Source organism: Hypanus sabinus, unplaced genomic scaffold (assembly GCF_030144855.1).
Source record: "Hypanus sabinus isolate sHypSab1 unplaced genomic scaffold, sHypSab1.hap1 H_10, whole genome shotgun sequence".
Lineage (NCBI taxonomy): Eukaryota > Metazoa > Chordata > Chondrichthyes > Myliobatiformes > Dasyatidae > Hypanus > Hypanus sabinus.
In genome coordinates, this window is record NW_026779041.1 from 425,001 (window position 1) to 444,474 (window position 19,474).

At 47.4% G+C, this 19,474-nt stretch overlaps 1 long non-coding RNA gene across 1 annotated transcript in view; it reads left to right on the forward strand.

Annotated features, from left to right (window-relative positions):
- The window catches only part of LOC132386057 (uncharacterized), a 17,429-nt gene extending 7,499 nt beyond the window's left edge, over window positions 1–9,930 (forward strand). The window contains exon 3 of the long non-coding RNA XR_009509398.1: window positions 9,824–9,930. This is a non-coding gene — a long non-coding RNA (uncharacterized LOC132386057). The remainder of the gene's footprint in view (window positions 1–9,823) is intronic.
- The last annotated feature ends 9,544 nt before the right edge of the window (window positions 9,931–19,474 follow it).

The window sequence follows — 19,474 nt, forward strand, 5'->3', positions numbered from 1 at the left end:
TCTGTCAACTTTGGAGACTTGGTACACGAAAACCCCGGGAGATCAGCAGTTTCTGAGATACTCAAACCACCCCATCTGGCGCCAACAATCATCCCACCGTCAAAGTCACTTTGATCACATTTCCTCCTCATTCTGATGTTCGGTCTGAACAACATCTGAACCTCTTGACCATGTCTGCATGCTTTTATGCATTGAGCTGCTGCCACGTGATTGGTTAATCAGATAGCTGCATTAACACGCAGTTGTACAGGTGTACCTAATAAAGTGGCCAGTGCATGTTTTCCCTCTCAACCACATTCCCCTGCCTTCCCTCTGTAACCTTTAAGCCCCACGGTCTAAAAGAGTACCAGTTGGTAGGTTAATTGTAAATTGTCCCATGATTAGATGAAGGTGAAGTTGGGGATTGGGGCGGCGCGACTGAAGGGCCTATTCCACGCTGTATCTCAATAAATACTTGGAAACTCAAGTGAGTACAGGCCCAGAGCCTTCAAAGGGGCTCAACTCCAGAGTCTAATTGATGCTGACGATCCCACGGTTGATGCAACACCCGTCAGAGGAGTCTTCAGCGTATTGGGATGTTAAATCCCGACAACACAGGGTTCCTCTCTGCTGAGGGCCTGCTACATGGCTCAGGGCCATTGCTTATCTGTCGGCTGACATCACAGATTACCAGGCTCCAGATCAGATTCAGATTTATGTATTTATCGCGAGTGCCTTGAAAGACTCGATGAAATAATGCGTTACTTGTGTTACAGCCAACACAACCTAGCCAAGCCGCAAGTGTTGCCATACATTCGGGCTCCAGCGTAGCATGTCCGACATGATCAACAAGCAACAGAGGCAACAACGAGAACAAAACTGAACAATGACAGCAAACAGGCCTTTTCCTTACTACCCACATGCATTTCCTGGCCTGGATTTGTAGACTCACAGACATCAGGCCTCAAACTTACAATCCCTGGCCTGGATTTGCAGACTCACAGAGATCAGGCCTGGCCTGGCTTGGCTTCACCGGCTCGCAGACATTAGGCCTCTAACCTCCATTCCCTGGCCTGGATTTACAGTCATCAGGCCTCAAATCTCTAATCCCTGACTTGGACTTGCAGACATCAGGCTCAAACTGAGGTATCTTCTATTTTACAAAAGGACCACTCGACAATTTTATGACCTAAAGAACATCTTTATCTGGGACGGCAAATGATATTTACAATACAGAGGCTTCCAGGTACCTCGTGCGGACTGGGTGGTGGAACTATACACAATGTATACTGGGTGTAAACTCCGCCCCCCAACCCCAGATCCCACCTCTCGTTACCAACAGCTTCCCGATTAGTATTAACTTACTTTTAATAATACTCACCTTACAACATAGACCTCCATTTCCTGAGCAAACACGAGGAAATCTGCAGATGCTGGAAATTCAAACAACAACACACACAAAATGCTGGTGGAACACAGCAGGCCAGGCAGCATCTATAGGGAGAAGCACTGTCGACGTTTCAGGCTGAGACCCTTCAGGATGAAGGGTATTTCCTGGTCTGGATTTGCAGACTCACAGATATCAGGCTTAAAACCTCCAGTCCCAGGCCTGGATTTGTAGACTCACAGACATCAGGCTTCAATCTTACAATCCCTGGCCTGGATTTGCAGACTCACAGAGATCAGGCCTCAAACCTCTAAATCTTGGCCTGGCTTCACAGGCACGCAGACATTAGGCCTCTAACCTAATGTCAGGTTCGAAGGGTCGAACGGTCTTGGCCTGAAACATCGACAGCGCTGCTCCCTGTGGATGCTGCCTGGCCTGCTGTGTTCCACCAGCGTTTTGTGTGTGTTGTTGTCTCCATTTCCTGCCCTGGATTTGCAGACTCACAGACGTCAGGCCTCAAACTTCCAATCCCTGGCCAAGATTCGCAGGCTTGTAGACATCATGCCTCATACCTCTGATCCCTGGCCTGGGTTCGCAGTCTCATTGACACTGGGCCTCCAACCTCCCCCTTCCTACCTACATCTGTGACACTTCTCATGCTGTCTATCTCCTCAGGAGCTTTCAACTCCCTGGCGCTGACTGCCTTATTTTCACCATGGATGTTCAGTCCCTATACACTTCTATCCCCCTCAAGAAGGCCTCAAAGCTTCCCTCTTCTTTTCAATAAAGAACCAAACAGTGCCCCTCCACAATCAAGGAAAACCTGCAGATGCTCAAAATCAGAGCAGCACATACAAAATGCTTGAGGAACTCTGCAGGCCAGGCGGCACCGATGCAATCAAGTACAGTCAAAGTTTCGGGCCGGCATTTTGCGTGTGTTGCTCAGTTCCTCTCCCCCAGCCCCACCACCCACCTTCGTCTAGCAGAAGAGATCTTCACCCTCAACAATTTTTCCTTCAGCCCCTGCCAATTTCTCCAGACTGCAGGGTGAGCCATGGGCACCCGCATGGGCTTCAGTTGTGCCCGTCTCTTCATTGGCTACATAGAACAGTCCATGTTCCAAGACTTCCCCGGTATTGTTCGCAAATCTTCCTCCGCTGCACTGGCGTTGGTGACTGCATCGGATGCTGTTTTCAGTTTGGCGTTTAACACCATCGTCCCTCATACCCTCTGCTCCAAATTGTCTCACCTCACTGTGCCACCTGACATCTGCGATTGGATTTACAGCTTCCTGACCAACAGAAGTCAGCAGGTAAGGATGGGACAGGTCACCTCGGATACTCGAATCACCAACACCGGCACCCCCCAGGGGTGTGTCCTCTCTCCACTGCTGTTCTCCCTCTACACCAATGACTGCATCTCCTCCAACCCCTATGTGAAGCTTTTGAAGTTTGCAGATGACACCACCGTCATCGGACTCATCCAGAACAGTGATGAGTCTGCATATCGACAGCAGGTGGACCAACTGGCGCTCTGGTGCAGTCGGAACAATCTGGAGCTGAACACGCTCAAGACAAAGGAGATGATAGCAGATTTCAGGAGACATTCCCCCTGTTATGTCCCCCCTCACAGTCCTCAGCGGCCCTGTGTCCACCGTGGAGAACTTCAGGTTCCTTGGAACCACCATCTCTCAGGATCTGAAGTGGGAGCAGAACATCAGCTCCATCCTGAAGAAGGCCCAGCAGCGGATGTACTTCCTGCGGCTCTTGAGGAAATATGGTCTGCCTCAGGAATTGCTGCTGCAGTTCTACACTGCAGTCATTGAGTCTGTCCTGTGCACCTCCATCACTGTGTGGTTTGGAGCCGCCACCAAGCAGGATAGAACCAGACTACAGCGCACAGTGAGGACTGCCGAGCGCATCATTGGAGCCTCCCTGCCCTCTATTGTGGACCTGTACTCTTCCAGGTTGAAGAAGAGGGCGGGGAACATCATAAAGGACTCCTTCCATCCTGCGCACGGACTGTTTGAACTGCTTCTGTCTGGTAGGCGCTTCAGATCCCTCCAGACTAAGACTAATAGGCACTGGAGAAGTTTTTTCCCTACTGCGGTCACTTTGCTGAACAGTTAACTGCCGGTTAACTGTCAGCTAACTATTACTTGGATTGCACTACCTGTATGTATAATCTATATTTTCATTTATATTTATCATTATTATTGTTATGAGCAGAGAGACAACATCTGCCGGAAGTAAATTCCTTGTATGTGCTCAGGTACTTGGCGATTAAAGTCTGATTCTGATTCTGACTGCATTGGTGCTGCTTCATGAACCAGTGCTGAAGCCCATTAATTTCAACAACTTTACTTCTTTGCGGGTGAGAAGGGTTAAGAGGGGAAAAGAAGAAGGGAAGAGGGAAGGAAGATTTTTTTAACCCGAAGGAGAAATCGACATTCATGCCGAGGTTGGAGGCTACCCAGACGGAATACGAGGTGTTGCTCCTCCACCCTGAGGGGGGCCTCACCTCGGCACAAGAGGAGACCGTGAACAGATGTCGGAATGGGAATTGGAATTAAAACGTTTGGCCTCTGTGAAGTTCTACTTTTGAAGAAACGGCGAAGTGGCCCCCCAACTTACGACGGGTCCCACCAACGTAGAGGAGGCCGCACCGGGAGCGGCGGACACAGTAGACGATCCCAGCAGGGTCGCAGGTGAAGTGTTGCCTCCCCTGGAAGACCTGTTTGGTGCCCGTGATGGAGGCGAGGGAGGGGTGTAGCACCTCGGCCGCTTGCAGTGAAAAGTGCTGGAAGGGACAAATGGAGAAGGGAATCTCAGAGGGTGCAAGTGAACAGAGGAAGGAGGTAAAGGGAGGATCCCTTTGGAGATGGAAGCAGGTGTGGAGGTTTTTATGGGGTGGTAGGTAAGGACAAGAGAAACTCTTTTACTGTTAAAGAGGTAGGAAGATGGGCTGGCCCTGGATATTTGGGACATGGGGATGCAGGTGAGGGCAGCGTGGAGGAAGGGAAACACTGTTCTTTGAAGAAGGAGGACGTCCCGGAATGGAAGGCCACGTCCTGGGAATAGGTGTAGCGGACGTGAACGAACCAAGTAAAGGAACAGCATTCTTACTGGATGTAGGGTGGGAAGAGGTGTAGTCAAGATAACCGTGGGAATTGGCAGGGTTATAAAATAAGATGGCCCACGGTTTGTTCCCAGAGATGGAGACAGAGAGACCGAGAAAGTGGAAGGGCCGTAAATGGACCAAGTGAATTTAAGGGCAGGGTGGAAGTTGGAGGCAAAGTTGACGGAATTGGTGAGCTCAGCGTGGGTGCAGGAAGCAGCGCCAATGGAATGGAGGAAGATCCGAGGAGTATTAGCAGGGAGGGCTTCGAACATGAACTGTTCAATGAAAAGGCAGGCGGAGCTGGGGTCCATGCGGGTGCCCTTCAGTCCGGAGAAGTTGGGAGGAGCTGGATGAAAGATTGTTGAGGGAGAGTTCCGGTTCTGCCAGAGGACGGAGGGTGAAGGTGGAGGGGAACTGGTCGGTCCTTTTGTCAAGAAAGAAGCGGAGAGCTTTAAGGCCTTCTTGATGGGGCTCAGAGTGTATAGGGACTGGGCAGATGAAAATGAGATGGTCAGGGGATTGCAGCTTACTCAGGGAAGGTGGAAAGGGACTGAACCAGGGCGGAGAGAATGGATTTGAGGTACGTAGACACCAGTTGTGTGGGGCAGGCACAGGCAGAGACAACAGGCTGACCCGGACAGCCAGGTTTGTGGATCTTGGGTGGGGGGTAGAAGTGAGCAGAGCGGGATAAGGGAACGATGAGTCTGGTGGCAGTGGATGGGGGTCCAGAGGTCAGCGATGGTTTCGGAGACCGTTTTCTGATGGTCCGGGGCGGGGTTCTTTTGAAGGGGTAGGTATGAGGAGGTAGTGATCAGTCAGCCACACTATAATAACACCTCCTTTTGTCAGCGGGTTTGATGGTGGGGTTGGGATTGGTGTGGAGAGAGTGGAGAACAGTGCAGCCCTCCCTCTACTGCTCCTCTCCTCCCCAATGTCCTCTGGTCCACTCTCTTCTCCTTCCACCTATCCTCCTTCTCCTCTCCAATCTCCTCTGGTCCACTCTCCTCTCCTATCAGCTTCCTTCCTCTCCAGCCCCTGACCTTTCCCACCCACCTGGTTTCACCTCTCACCCTCCAGCCATCCTCCTTCCCCCCTCCCCCTAACTTTTTAACTGGCACCTTCCCCTTTCCTTTCCAGTCCTGAAGCAGGAAACGTGACTGTTTATTCCTCTCCATAGTCCTGCTGAGTTTCTCCAGCATTTTCTATGGGTTGCTTTGGATTTCCAGCATCTGCAGAGTCCCTTGTGTTTGTACTTTGGGTGTCTGGGTTTCGGAACAGGCACCAGTATTAGTTATTCAAAGGGGTTCTGCTGGTTGGGATGTGTATCTATGCAAGTATGTAATTATGTAAATGACTACATTCCTAATGTTAATGTTAAACTGGTGATTATAGGGTTGAAACTGTAGATTGTCATCTTTGTGCTGAGGAGGTATAAACGTTATCTTTAGAAAGTCTCTCTCTCTCTCACTCTTCCACTCCCACCCTCTCGCTCCCTTTCTCCCTCCCTCTCTCCCCCTCACTTTCTCTCTCTCTCCCTCCCCTCTATCTCTCTAAGTAGATTTTGACTATCTAAAATCTTGATTAAGTCCATAAGATATAGGAGCAGAATTAGGCCATTTGGCCCATCGTGTCTGCTTCACCATTTCATCATGGCTGATCCATTTTCCCTCTCAGCAGCCCCCATCTCCTGCCCCCTCCCAGTATCCCTGGCTAATTAAGAATCTATCAACCTCTGCCTGAAATATACACAAGGACTTGGTCTCCACAGCTGCCTGTGGCAAAGAAATCCACAGGTTCACCACTCTCTTGCTGAAGAAATTTCTCCTCGTCTGTTCTAAAAGGATGCCCTCTATTTAGACCTCTGATCCTCCTGCCCTACTTTATCCGTGCTAGATACTTTCCTGTAATTGTAGCTTGTAGCTTGTTATACAGCCTAACGTGTGGCACCTTGTCAAAGACCTTCTGAAAATCCAAGTGCACAACATCCACCCTTTGTCTATCCTGCTTGTTATTGCTATGAAGGGTTGCCACAGCAACAGCTTCCAAATTTCATTGGCTGTCGCTTCGATGTGGCGCCAGGACCCAGTGAAGGCTGTCAATCTTGTGTGGAGCGCCGTCACGGCAGGAAGAGACGTTGCTTTCCAGCTCCAGCACATGGAGTTCGATCCTGACCTCGGGAGCTGTCTCTGTGGAGTCTGCAGGTTCTCCCCGTGACTGCGTGGGCTTCCTCTGGGTCCCACACCCGAAGGTATTGGAGTTGATTAGTCACCGTGAGTGCCCCCTAGTGTGTAGGTGACCTCCAAGAGGACCACAACCGCAAGTTTGGAGGCTTGCGTGCCTCAATGACCTGGAGAGCTACATTGGCTGGAGTCAGGGCTTTATGCTTTGGCCCTTAGTAGGTCAAAGGGTAAAGGTCAGACTAACAATGGTCCAGCTGTCCTCCAGGTTCGGGGGTTCAGCTCAGGGCTAACAACCCTGACCGGACAAACAAAACTGTTACGGAAACAGCGATGAAGAATCCTTCTACATCTGAGTGCGACGACATTCCTGAGTCTCCACCTGGGTCTTGCATAGCTGATTGTAGTGAGAACGGAGAAGATACTGACACAATGAAGGAAGCCCTGAACACCGCTAGAGATGGAGGATCTTCATTGCTGCCCTAAATGCCAACGGAGTGACAGGCAAAAGAAGAAAAAGGGGAAGCGTGTAGGAGAGTGGCAGAATCAGGAGAGTTATAGAGTGATGGAGTTCTACAGCACAGAAACAGACCCTTCAGCCCATCTAGTCAAGGCTAACCCAGTTACTTGTATTTGGTGCATAGAATTAAACTATTTTCTATCCATATGGGTTATAATCCAAATAGCTTTGGAATATTATAATTGTACCCACCTGTACCTCTTCCTTTAGCTCGTTCCATACACCCACCGTTTTCATTGCTGGTTTCTTCTTCTTGTATTCGCACAGTCTGTTGTCTTCTGTGCTCTGGCTGAACACCCAAGTTAGACAATCTTTCATTGATCCTGTTATAGTTATTACTCCATAGATTTGTTACATATCCCCACAAGAAAATGACTCAGGGTTGTATATGGTGACACATATGTACTTTGACAGTAAAATTTGCTTTGAACTTTGAACTCTTGACAAACTTGCCCCTCAGATCTCATTTTAAGCGTATGCCTCTGGTTTCCCCTACCCCGGCGAAAAGGCTTTGGACATTCTTGGTGGGGAGAGGCAAGGTGCCTTATCTAGTGGGCATCAGTTTCTAGTGAGGGGCGAGGCCTTTGGAGAGAACCTAAGGAAGATGTTTTTCACCCAAAAGCATCTGTATCTGTGATTGGGTGGCAGAGGCAGAGATTCGTACATTTAGTGAGTTCTTTAGTGCTATCAATCACCAGGTGCTAATGGCTACAGATAAAGCCATGGGGTTGATGTGGACAGGAGTTCCCAAACTTTTGTTATGCCATGGACTCCTACCATTAACCAAGTGGTCCATGGGCCCCAAGTTGGGAACCACTGGTGTACATGAATATTCAATAGCTGGCATAGACATGATGGGCCAAACGGCCTTTTCCTATTGTTCTGTAGTTCATATTGGCCTCTTTTGGTTCTGTGTTTTTTTCATGTTCTTGCCCATTCTTTCTTGTCGCTGATTGGCGGGCTGGGAGTTTGGATTTCTGGTCCTTGTCGTTTCTCCACGTGGGTGATCTATTAGTTTTTGTGTAAGGGAGAGGTTGGGGTTTGCGAATGTTTTGTTTATTTTTCTTTTCATGCGGGGGGGGGTTGGATTGATGACTTTCTTTCAACTACTTCTACGGTTTTCTGTGTTTTATGACTATCTGGAGAAGGCAAATCTCAGAGTTGTATTGTGCATACATACTTCGCTAATAATATTAACCTTTGAACCTTCGAATTGTCTTGCACACACAGAGGCCACTTTATTAGGTATGTCTTGCACCTAGCAAAGCGGCCACTGAGTGTGTGGCCATGGTCTCCTGCTGTTGTAGCCCATCCCCTTCGATGTGTTGAGCTTTCAAAGATGTTCTTCTGCACACCACTGCTGTCATCTGCCTGCTAGACAGAGCCTACTCCCATTTGGATAAACAGGGCAGCACTGTGAAGATGATGGTTTTTGATTTCTCAAGTGCCTTCCATACTGCACAGTCCTCAATGCTGGGGGAAAAGCTCCGTTCAATGGAGGTTGGCATTTCCATTGTAACCTGGATAATGGACTGATGGGCAGACCACAGTCCGTGAGGCTTCAGAGCTGTGTGTCAGACATGGCTATATATAGGGGACTGTGTTGACTCTTTCCTATTTACCCTGTATGAATGAATGAATTGTGTGGCGCGTGGCCAAGTGGATAATGTATCGGTCTAGTGATCTGAAGGTTGCTAGTTCGAGCCTCAGCTGAGGCAGCGTATTGTGTGAGCAAGGTGCTTGACCACACATCGCTCTGCGACGACACACGTGCCAAGCTGCATCGACCCTTGCCCTTCCCTTGGACAACATCGGTGGCATGGAGAGGGGAGACTTGCAGCTTGGGCAACTGCCGGTCTCCCATACAACCCTGCCCAGGCCTCAGTCATCATCGAAAACCGATGGACAGCTGAAGAAGATGGATGAATGAATGATTGAAATCTTATTTTGGTCAGTACAGACATAACAAAAAACATCATTTTCAATGATGATTTCATAAAACAAAATTAAATAATAAAAATCTATAAAACGGCCGAAAGGGTGTAGGCAGAAGCTACAGTTTATTACGCCCACCCCTCTTACTTGTACAAAAACATATTTGGCATCAATCATCACATCAAAACAAAGAATTTCATAATCTTTTAACACAAAATCCAATTCCAAGAATCATTTATTTATGTTACTCCCATTCATTTTAAATCATGTATTTTATAACTGTCCATTAAATAATTTTTAAATTTTTTTTAAACTTGTTAAGTGTAGTACATGTTTTTAAATTCTCACTGCAACTGTTCCATAGATTCACCCCAATGAATTTTTACATTTGTTTTTATCCTTTGTTTTTGAAATATGTATGTTCCTCTCAAATCACGCTGACTTTCATTTTGAACAATCTTTGGATACTTTGTGGTAACTGTCCATTTTTTACTTTATATGTAATTCGTATTATTTTAAAATTTACGAAATCTCTGAATTTTAAAGTGTTTAGTTGGATTTGGTTGGGTCATAATAAGTAGTCTTATTTAAAATTCGTATAACTTTCTTTTATAACTTAGTTATACAGCTCTTGTTACATGCATGTGCAGTTCAACTCTTTATGCAGAAAGTTTGAAGTTAATAACTCATCTCCTTCTACCGTAGGCCACGGACTTATCAATCACCCATCTGTTGACACTTTCTGGAGGTGCAAGACGCCAACTTCTGCAAAGAAGGGATCCGTATGCTCCACGACCGCTGGACTGTGTGTGTAAATGTAGGGAAAATAAATGTGCTAGGTTTTCTAAAATTGACTCCTTCTACCTTAGGCCACAAACTCATCACTCACCCCTCGTAGACAGCCTTCTTCCTCGTTTCCACCCCTAGCCTCTGATACTGTAGTAAAGGTATGTTTTTGTACAGTGTTTAATCTTTTCTCTGTACAGGGAGACTTGTAATGATAGAGGAGCATATAGTTATACCTTATCAATTTCAACATCATTTATTCTAAGTTTACTATATGAGTTTGGTACACAGTTTGCAAATATTATGAATTTACTTAGATTCAGTTTGTTTGTATCAAACCATTGCTTTATAATTTTTAGTTCTTTCTCCATTGTATCCAAAAGTTGCTTCAGATGTTCCCCACTATAGTTGTACCATCAGCAAAAAATATACATTTTAATGTCTGAGAAACCATACATATATCGTTTATATACAAAAATGATCAGCAGTGGACCAAGCACCAAACCTTGTGGAACCCCACAAGTTACCCTCAAGGACTTACCCTCAAAACTCAAACTTTAGTCACAACACTGAGTCATGTCATCTACAGAAATGCTCTGATGACTCAGAGGTAGTTCGATGCATAAGGAGAGGACGGGAGGATGAGTATAGGACCCTGGAGGAGGACTTTGTCAAAGCTGAATCATCTGCAGCTCAACACCAGTAAGACAGAGGAGATGGTGATGGACTTTAGGAAGACTAAGCCCGCACTGCTCCCTGTTACTATAGATGGTGAGGACGTGGATGTATTGATGACCTACAAGTACCTGGAGGTGCACCTGGAGGACAGACTTGAGTGGAGCACCAACACAGGGGCTGTGTACAAGAAGGGCCAGAGTCGCTTCTACTTCCTGAGGAGACTGAGGTCCTTTGGAGTACACAGGCCTCTCCTTCACATGTTCTACCAGTCTGTTGTTGCCAGTACCATGTGGTGGTGGCATCAACACGGGTGATGCCAACAGGCTCAATATACTGATTAGAAAGGCTGGCTCTGTGACAGGAGTCAAACTGGACACACTGGAGGTTGTGTTTTATTCTTTCTATTTGTATATCTTGTAATGCTATTGCGACACTGTAATTTCCTTTGGGGCTTATTTCCTTTGACTTACTCTTGTCTTCCTGTCAGTTTGAACCTGCCTGGCCTTTCTCCTTTGACCTCTGTCATTAACAAGCCATTTTCAGTTCAAAGTTCAAAGTAAATACATTATCAAATTATTATATACCACCCTAAAATTTATTTTCGCTCACAGAACTGCTGCTCACCAGTTTCTTTTTTGATTTTCACAGCATTCTCTGTAAACTGCCATGTTTATGCCACGGACCCTGACCATTACCCAAGAGTTTGGGAACCCCTGCTCCAGAGACTGTTGTGCGTGAAAATCCCAGGACATCGGCGGTTTCTGAGATTTTTCCCGCGGGGTTTACGCCCGAAGCCTTCCCCGCGAGTGGGTACAGCCTCAAGGCAGCGGAGGAGTGAGATCAGAGTTTTCCTTCTCCTCGATGAGCTGCCAGCCACGGCTGACGAGCACCAACTGCTGATGCGACCGGCTTTAAGGCACCAGTAACCTGCCTTTGCCCCTTCTCCTGTCCACAGAACGGTTCGGCTGGGCTTAGTAGCTAAACCACATGTGAAGGGCAGGAGCTGGACTTGGTTGTCAGAGGCTTTTTGAGACACATACCTTTGGGTCCATTTAACAGGTAGTGGGAGCCTGTCACCCAGATATAAGAACCTTAAGGAACCAACTTGTAAAGACACTGCCCAGAAGGAGGCAATGGCAAACCACTTCTGTAGAAAAATTTGCCAAGGACAATGATGGTCGTGGAAAGACCACGATCGCCAATGTCATACAACACAGCACATAATGGTGATGTCATACGACATTCCACAAAATGATGATGTCATACACACGGCACATAATGTTGATGTCATACGACGCGGCACTTAACAGTGATGATGACTGGAGCGTATATAATTATGGAAAGTGTTATCTAGTTATTGACAATAAAACAAGGGAAAGAGACTAAAAATAGAGGTGGACCTGCAGATCTGCTCCCACAGGGCTGTACTTTGGAACACAGGAAGGAGCTGTGATATTTTATCTAATCTTCGAGTGACATTTGCAAACAGTTTTGAGCTTTGCTGGTGTGTCGATTATGCCAGCTAGGGTCCTTTGAACTACGTTAGAGAGACAGAGTCCCCACACAGACGGCTATTAATTCCTCAAGAGGGTACCCTTGGATCCAGCCGAGGGATTATCTGCCATTGTTCTGCCACAAAGAAGCAGAGGGCAGTTAACGAGGGGGGGGGGGTGAGGAAGAGTCCGAGGAACAGTGATGAAGCAACACCTAGCATTCTGTCTGCGCAGGGTGGAGGAGCCACAGTTTACATTCCGTCTGGGTAGCCTCCAACCATGATGAACCATGGCATGAACATCGATTTCTCCTTCCGGTAATTGTCCTCTCCATCTCTCTCATTCCCGTTTCCCTCTCTCACCTTATCCCCTTACGCCCATCACCTCCCTTTGGTGTTCCTCCCCCTTCCCTTTCTTCCATGGCCTTCAGTCCCGTCTCCCTCTTCTCCCACTCTCTACCTCTTTCACCAATCATCTTCGCAGCTCTTTCCTTCACCCCCTCCCCTCTCCCTATCACCTGCCACCTTGTACTTCTTCCTCCCCCCAACCACCCCCCCCCCAGCTTCTTACACTGACACCTCTTCTTTCTTCTCAGACCCGATGAAGGGTCTCGGCCCAAAACGTCGACCGTTCACTCTATTCCACAGAGGCTGCCTGGCCTGCCGAGTTCCTCCAGCATTTTGTGCGTGTTGCTGTCAATAAGAGGAACTAGTTATGAAAGAGAAGGCTTTATTTTGTAGCTCTGAGCCATTTGGTCCGTTTGCTTCCTGCTAGTGTTACAGCAGCTCACAAGCCTATTCTGGCCCACTCCAGTTCCCCAACTGGTTCCATTCCTTTCTCCAACCCATCGCAGTGTCTGGCTCCCACCCATTCCCCAGTTCCACGTTCCCATCGCTCCCCTGGATTTAACGGACTCCACCAGCTTCAAACGTCTACCTCTGGAATCTTTTCCCGATGGCCGGAGCCCTGAGTTTCCACAGCTGGAGGCCCGATGTTCTGTGAGGCTGCGAGTTCTGGAGGTGGCTTGTCTTGGGGTTGAGGTCTGAATCGGTGAGTGAGTGGGTGAATGGGAGGGAAGATAGGGGCTTGCTTTTCCAATTTCAGTTTAGACCAGAGGGTGTAGGAGCTGAATCAGGCCATTTGGCCCATCTGGTCTGCTATGCCATTTCATCATGGCTAATCTAATTTCCCTCTCAGCCCCAATCTCCTGCCTTCCCTCCATATCCCTTCATGCCCTGAGAAATTACCTAGGGTTACCCATAGCCCTCTATTTTTCTGAGCTCCATATACCTATTAAAGACTCTATTGTATCCACTTCAAGGCCCGATTGGTACTGTGTTCAGAGATGCTCTTCTCCACAACACTGTTATAACGCTACTCCCGCCTACCCGACTGCTTGAACCAGTGATCATTCCCCTGAATTCTCTCACTAACAAGGATTTTCACCCACAGATCTGCCACTCACTGGATGTTTCTTGTTTCTCACACCACTCTCTGTAAACTCCAGAGACTGTTGTGCATGAAAATCCCAGGCGATAAGCAGTTTCTGAGATACTCAAACCACCCCATCTGGCACCAACAATCAAAGTCACTGAGATCACATTTCTTTCCTACTCTGATGTTTGGTCTGAGCAACAACTGAATCTCTTGACCATGTCTGCGTGCTTTTATGCACTGAGTTGCTGCCGTGTGATTGGCTGATAAGATATTTGCATAAACAAGCGGGTGTACTAAGAAAGTGGCCACTGTGTGCAGTATTGAAGGTGGAGTTATATTCAATATGCGATGGCCATCATCTCTCTGTGACCAACCGGAGGTGGTTGTCTGCAATTTCCCAAGTCACTGAAAGAGCCTAATTTTGGTAAACTAAAGTTCAAAGTAAATTCTATTATCAGAGTACACATGTCATCTTATACAACTCTGAGATTCATTTTCCTGCGGGCATACTCAGCCAATCTATAGAATAGTAACTATAACAGGATCAATGAAAGATCAACCAGAGTGCAGAAGACAATAAACTGTGCAAATGCAAATAAATAGCAATAAATAACGAGAACATGAGATAACGAGTCCTTAAAGTGTGATCATTGGTTGTGGGAACATCTCAGTGGATGGGCAAGTGAGTGTAGTTATCCCCTTTTGTTTAAGAGCCAGATGGTTGAGGGGTAGTAACTGTTCTTGAACCTGGTGGTGTGAGTCCTGAGGCTCCTGTACCTTCTTCCTGATGGCAGAAGTGTGAAGAGAGTGTGGCCTGGGTGGTGGAGATCTTTGATTATGGATGCTGCTTTCCTACAACAGCGTTTAGATGTGCTTAATGACTGGGAAAGTTTTAACTGTGATGGACTGGGCTGAATCAACTACTTGTTGTAGGATTTTCCTTTCTAGGGCATTGGTGTTCCCACACCCGGCTGTGATGAAGCCAGTCAATATACTCTCCACTACACATCTATAGAAGGTTGTCATGCTAAATCTCTGCAGACTCCTAAGGAAGTAGAGCCCCTGCCGTGCTTTCTTTGCAATTGCCCTTACGTGCTGGGTCTGGGATAGATCCTCTGAAATAGTAACACCCAGGAATTTCAACAGGTTTCAATAGGTACATTTAATCTCAAAGAAATGTATACAATGTACATCCTGAAATTCTTTTTCTTTGCAAATGTCCACGAAACAGATGTCTTGCCAAATCGAGGCGCTGTCGTGTTTCCTTCACAAATGCACTCATGTCATTTCCAGCTGTTTGGTCAGGCACAGCCATTCCTAGGGACAGTGGTGGGACTGAGTCCCGACACCCTCCCTCCACCACCCCCCCTGTTCCTGAGGCTTACTGACAGCCCAGTTTATATAAGCACAGAAAGGGTTAAAGTTATCCACGCGTTTTGCCCTTTCCTTTCTCCTTCTTGTCAGAAGTGATTCATTTTACTTCAGGCCACGACTGTCGACTGACTGGTTGCCAAGCAAGCTTTCTCCCGTCCTCTGATCTGCTCGACTTCTGATAAAAACCGGTCACGCTGGCAGAGGATAATAAGCATTTAGAACTTCCACGGCTTGCGTTGGCTCATTAAGTGGTGTGAGTGCACCAGCCTAACACAGCCCCCTGTCAGCGTGCGTGCCCTCCCTCTCCCTCTCCTGGCGCACATCAGTCTCTGAAATGTGTAAGCATGTCTCGTCGCTGGGACGCCAGTCTCTGCTTTATCCTGTAGCCTCTTGTTGGCTTTGTGTGTATAAGAATAAGTAATTACACTTACCCATGGCTTCACTGCATCCTCAAATTGGTTCTCCTGCTAAACAGAGTTGAAAAACTTTTGTAAGCAGAGGCACAGGAAAAGTGCCAGTAAGCCGTCGTGAATCTTCATGAAAGCTTTGGTTGGGACCCAAGTTGAGGAGGCAGCTTCATTCAAGAGAAGTTTGGATCGGTACATCGATGGGAGGGGTAATGGACGAGGCAGAGTAACAGTTCGGCATGGGCTAAATGGGCCGAATGGCCCAGTTCTGTGCTGTGGCTCCAAATAGAGAGCTGGGCTTTAGGAACCTACCCACAGTCTGAGTATTTTGCAAGTCTCATTTAAACCTTTGCAACACACAACAAAATACTGGAGGAGCCCAGCACGCCGGGCAGCATCTGTGGAAAAGAGTAAACGGCTGACGTTTTGAGCCGAAACCCTTTGGCAGTTGTGTGTTGCTCGGATTTCCAGCATCTGCAGATTTTCTCTTGTTTGTCATTTAAACCTTCCCCCACTAACCTTAAACATATCCCCTCTTTTGTTTGCTACTTACACCCCGGGGTAGAGAACTCTGACTATCCCGTCTACAACTCGCAATTTTACAAACGTCTATCAGGTCAGCTCTCAGCCTCTGCTGCTCAACGGAGGATAATCCTTCTCTCTCTGTATCTAATACACTCCAGTCCAGGAAACATCCTGGTGAACCTTTCCAGCTGTGTCTCAGAAAGGCAGCGTCCATTATTAAGGACCTCCAGCACCCAGGACATGTCCTTTCTCACTGATACCATCAGGTAGGAGGTACAGGAGCCTGAAGACACACACTCAGCGATTCAGGAACAGCTTCTTCCCCTCTGCCATCAGGGAGGGGGTACAGGAGCCTGAAGACACACTCAACGATTCAGGAACAGCTTCTTCCCCTCTGCCATCAGGGAGGGGGTACAGGAGCCTGAAGACACACACTCAGCGATTCAGGAACAGCTTCTTCCCCTCTGCCATCAGGGAGGAGGTACAGGAGCCTGAAAGACACACACTCAGCGATTCAGGAACAGCTTCTTCCTCTCTGCCATCAGGGAGGAGGTACAGGAGCCTGAAGACACACACTCAGCGATTCAGGAACAGCTTCTTCCCCCCTGCCATCAGGGAGGAGGTACAGGAGCCTGAAGACACACACTCAGCAATTCAGGAACAGCTTCTTCCCCTCTGCCATCTGATTCCTAAATGGACATTGAACCTCACTTTTTTTAAAATATATATAATTTCTGTTTTTTGCACGATTTTTAATCTATTCGATATAAATATACTGTAATTGATTTACTTAATTGCTATTATCATTATTTTTTTCTCTTCAATATCATGCATTGCATTGAACAGCTGCTGCTAAGTTAACAAGTTTCACGACACATGCCGGTGATAATAAACCAGATTCTGATTCTGACCTCCATTGCCAGAATGTTTAAACGTGGGGGGGGCTTGGACCCTTCAGCCCACAATGTCGTGCCGACCTTCTAGCTGACCCCCCCTTCCTCTAAAGTTCTCTATTTTTTTTCCTTCCCTCCATGTGGCAATCCAGGAATCGCTTAACCGTCCCTGATATATCTGCCTGTGATGCGTACAAACAAGAACGGTCAGGTTGAGAAACAGTTTCTTCCCCCAGGGCATCAGGCTTCTGAACTGCCGGCCGCATCATATTTGAAATGTCACTGGTTAATCTGTTCATTTAATATTAATGCACTTTAGTTTGTTTTTATGAGTGATTCATCTATAGATTTTATCCTTACCTTTACAAGTTATTGTGTGTTATGTGCACTACTGTGATTTACACCCTGGTCGGGAGAAAGGTTATCTTGTTTCTATATATGTTATATGGTTATATACGTGATATACATATATAACCATAAGGCCACAAGATATAGGAGAAGAAGTAGGCCATTCAGCCCATTGAGTCTGCTCTGCCATTCAATCAGTTCTTCCAGTCATCCCCACTCCCCTGCCTTCTCCCCATACCCTTTGATGCCCTGGCTAATCAAGAACCTATCTACCTCTGCCTTAAATGCACCCAATGACTTGGCCTCTACAGCCACTCGTGGCAACAAATTCCACAGATTTACCACCCTCTGACTAAAGTAATTTCTCCACATCTCTGTTCTAAAAGGACGTCCTTCAATCCTGAAGTCGTGCCCTCTTGTCCTAAAATCCCCTACCATGGAAATAACTTTGCCATATCTAATCTGTTCAGACCTTTTAACATTCGGAATGTTTCTATGAGATCCCCCCCTCATTCTCCTGAACTCCAGGGAATACAGCCCAAGAGCTGCCAGATGTTCCTCATACGGTAACCCTTTCATTCCTGGAATCATTCTCGTGAATCTTCTCTGAACCCTCTCCAATGTCAGTATATCCTTTCTAAAATAAGGAGCCCAAAACTGCACACAATACTCCAAGTGTGGTCTCACGAGTGCCTTACAGAGCCTCAACATCACATCCCTGCTCTTATATTCTATACCCCTAGAAATGAATGCCAAAATTGCATTTGCCTTCTTCACAACTGACTCAACCTGGAGGTCAACCTTTAGGGTATCTTGCACAAGGACTCCCAAGTCCCTTAGCATCTCTGCATTTTGAGTTCTCTCCCCATCTAAAGTTATATAGTTAAATGACAATAAACTTGACTTGACTTGATATGACTCGCCTCTACCATCATCCCAATCAACACATTCCACACACCCAACACTCTCTGTGTAAAAAAAACACCTCTGACATCCCTCTACACTTTCCTCCAAACACCTTAAAATTATGCCACCTCGTATCACCATTTCCACCCTGGTAAGCAAGAGTCTCTGATTGCCTATGCCTCTTATCATCTCACGCACCTCTGTGAAGTTACCTCTCACCCTCCTTCGCTCCAATGAGGGAAGTCCTGTCTTGCTCAATCTTTCCCTTAAAAGCCACGCTCTGTAATCCAGGCAGCATCCTGGTAAATCTCCTCTGCGCCCTCTCTAAATCTTCCATATCCTTCCTATAATGAGGCAACTGGAATGGACACAGCACTTCAAGTGTGGTCCAACCGGAGTTTTATAGATCTGCAACGTCACCTCATGCCTCAACGTCACTCAAAGATGGAGGTTGGGGGACTTAGTTGCTGGGTAATGGGGAGTGGGCGGGGGAATTGGAGCTCCCTTCGACTTGCTAGACTGAATGAATGGTCCCATGTCCTGCTGTGACCTCCTTGTGTTTCAGAGGTCTCCTGCAAGGCAGAAGTCAAATGGCGACCTGTTTCCGTGCTCAGCCAGCTCCCACGGTCGTACCAGAGAGAAGCCCACCCTTCAGCAATTCAACCGGTCCATGCTGGTCGTCGAGTCCCAGCTCACACCACTCCCATTTTACTCTCCTCAGCGTCCCACCCCGCATCCTCGATCCTACCGCTCCCCTACACACTAGCATCATAGAAAAGTACAGCACAGAAACAGGCCCTTTGGCCCATCTAATCCAGGCTGAAACCATTTAAACTGCCCACTCCCATTGACCTGCACGTAGCCCTCCATACCCCTACTGTCCATGTACCTACCAAACTTCTCTTAAATGTTGTAGTCAAGCTCACTCGCACCACTTGTGTTTCACACTCTCACGAGGAAGCTTTCCCTCATGTTTGACTTAAACTTTTCACCTTTCACTCTTAACCCACGACCTCTAGTTGTAGTCCCACGCTACCTCATTGGAAAAACCATGCTTGCACTTACCCTATCTATACCCTTCATAATTCTGTAAACCCCCGTCAAACCTCCTCTCAATTTTCTATGTTCTAAGGAATAATGTCCTAACCTATTCAATTTTCCCTTCTAACTCAGGTCGTCAAGTCCCAGCAAAATCCCTGTAGATCTTCTCTGTACTCTTTTACACGTGGCCAAGTGGTTAAGGCGTTGGTCTAGTGATCTGAAGGTCGCTAGTTCGAGCCTTGGCTGAGGCAGCGTGTTATGTCCTTGAGCAAGGCGCTGTGATGGCGCTGGTGCCGAGCTGTACCGGCCTAGGCCCTTCCCTACTGAGATGAGGGTTATTGGTCAACAGGCAAATAGAAACGTACAGTGAAATGCATCACCTCAGATCGGCGAAGGCCGCGCGGGGGGTGGGGGGGGGTGGGGGAGAAGCCGGCGAGTGACGCCATGCTTCTGGCGCCAACGTGTCAT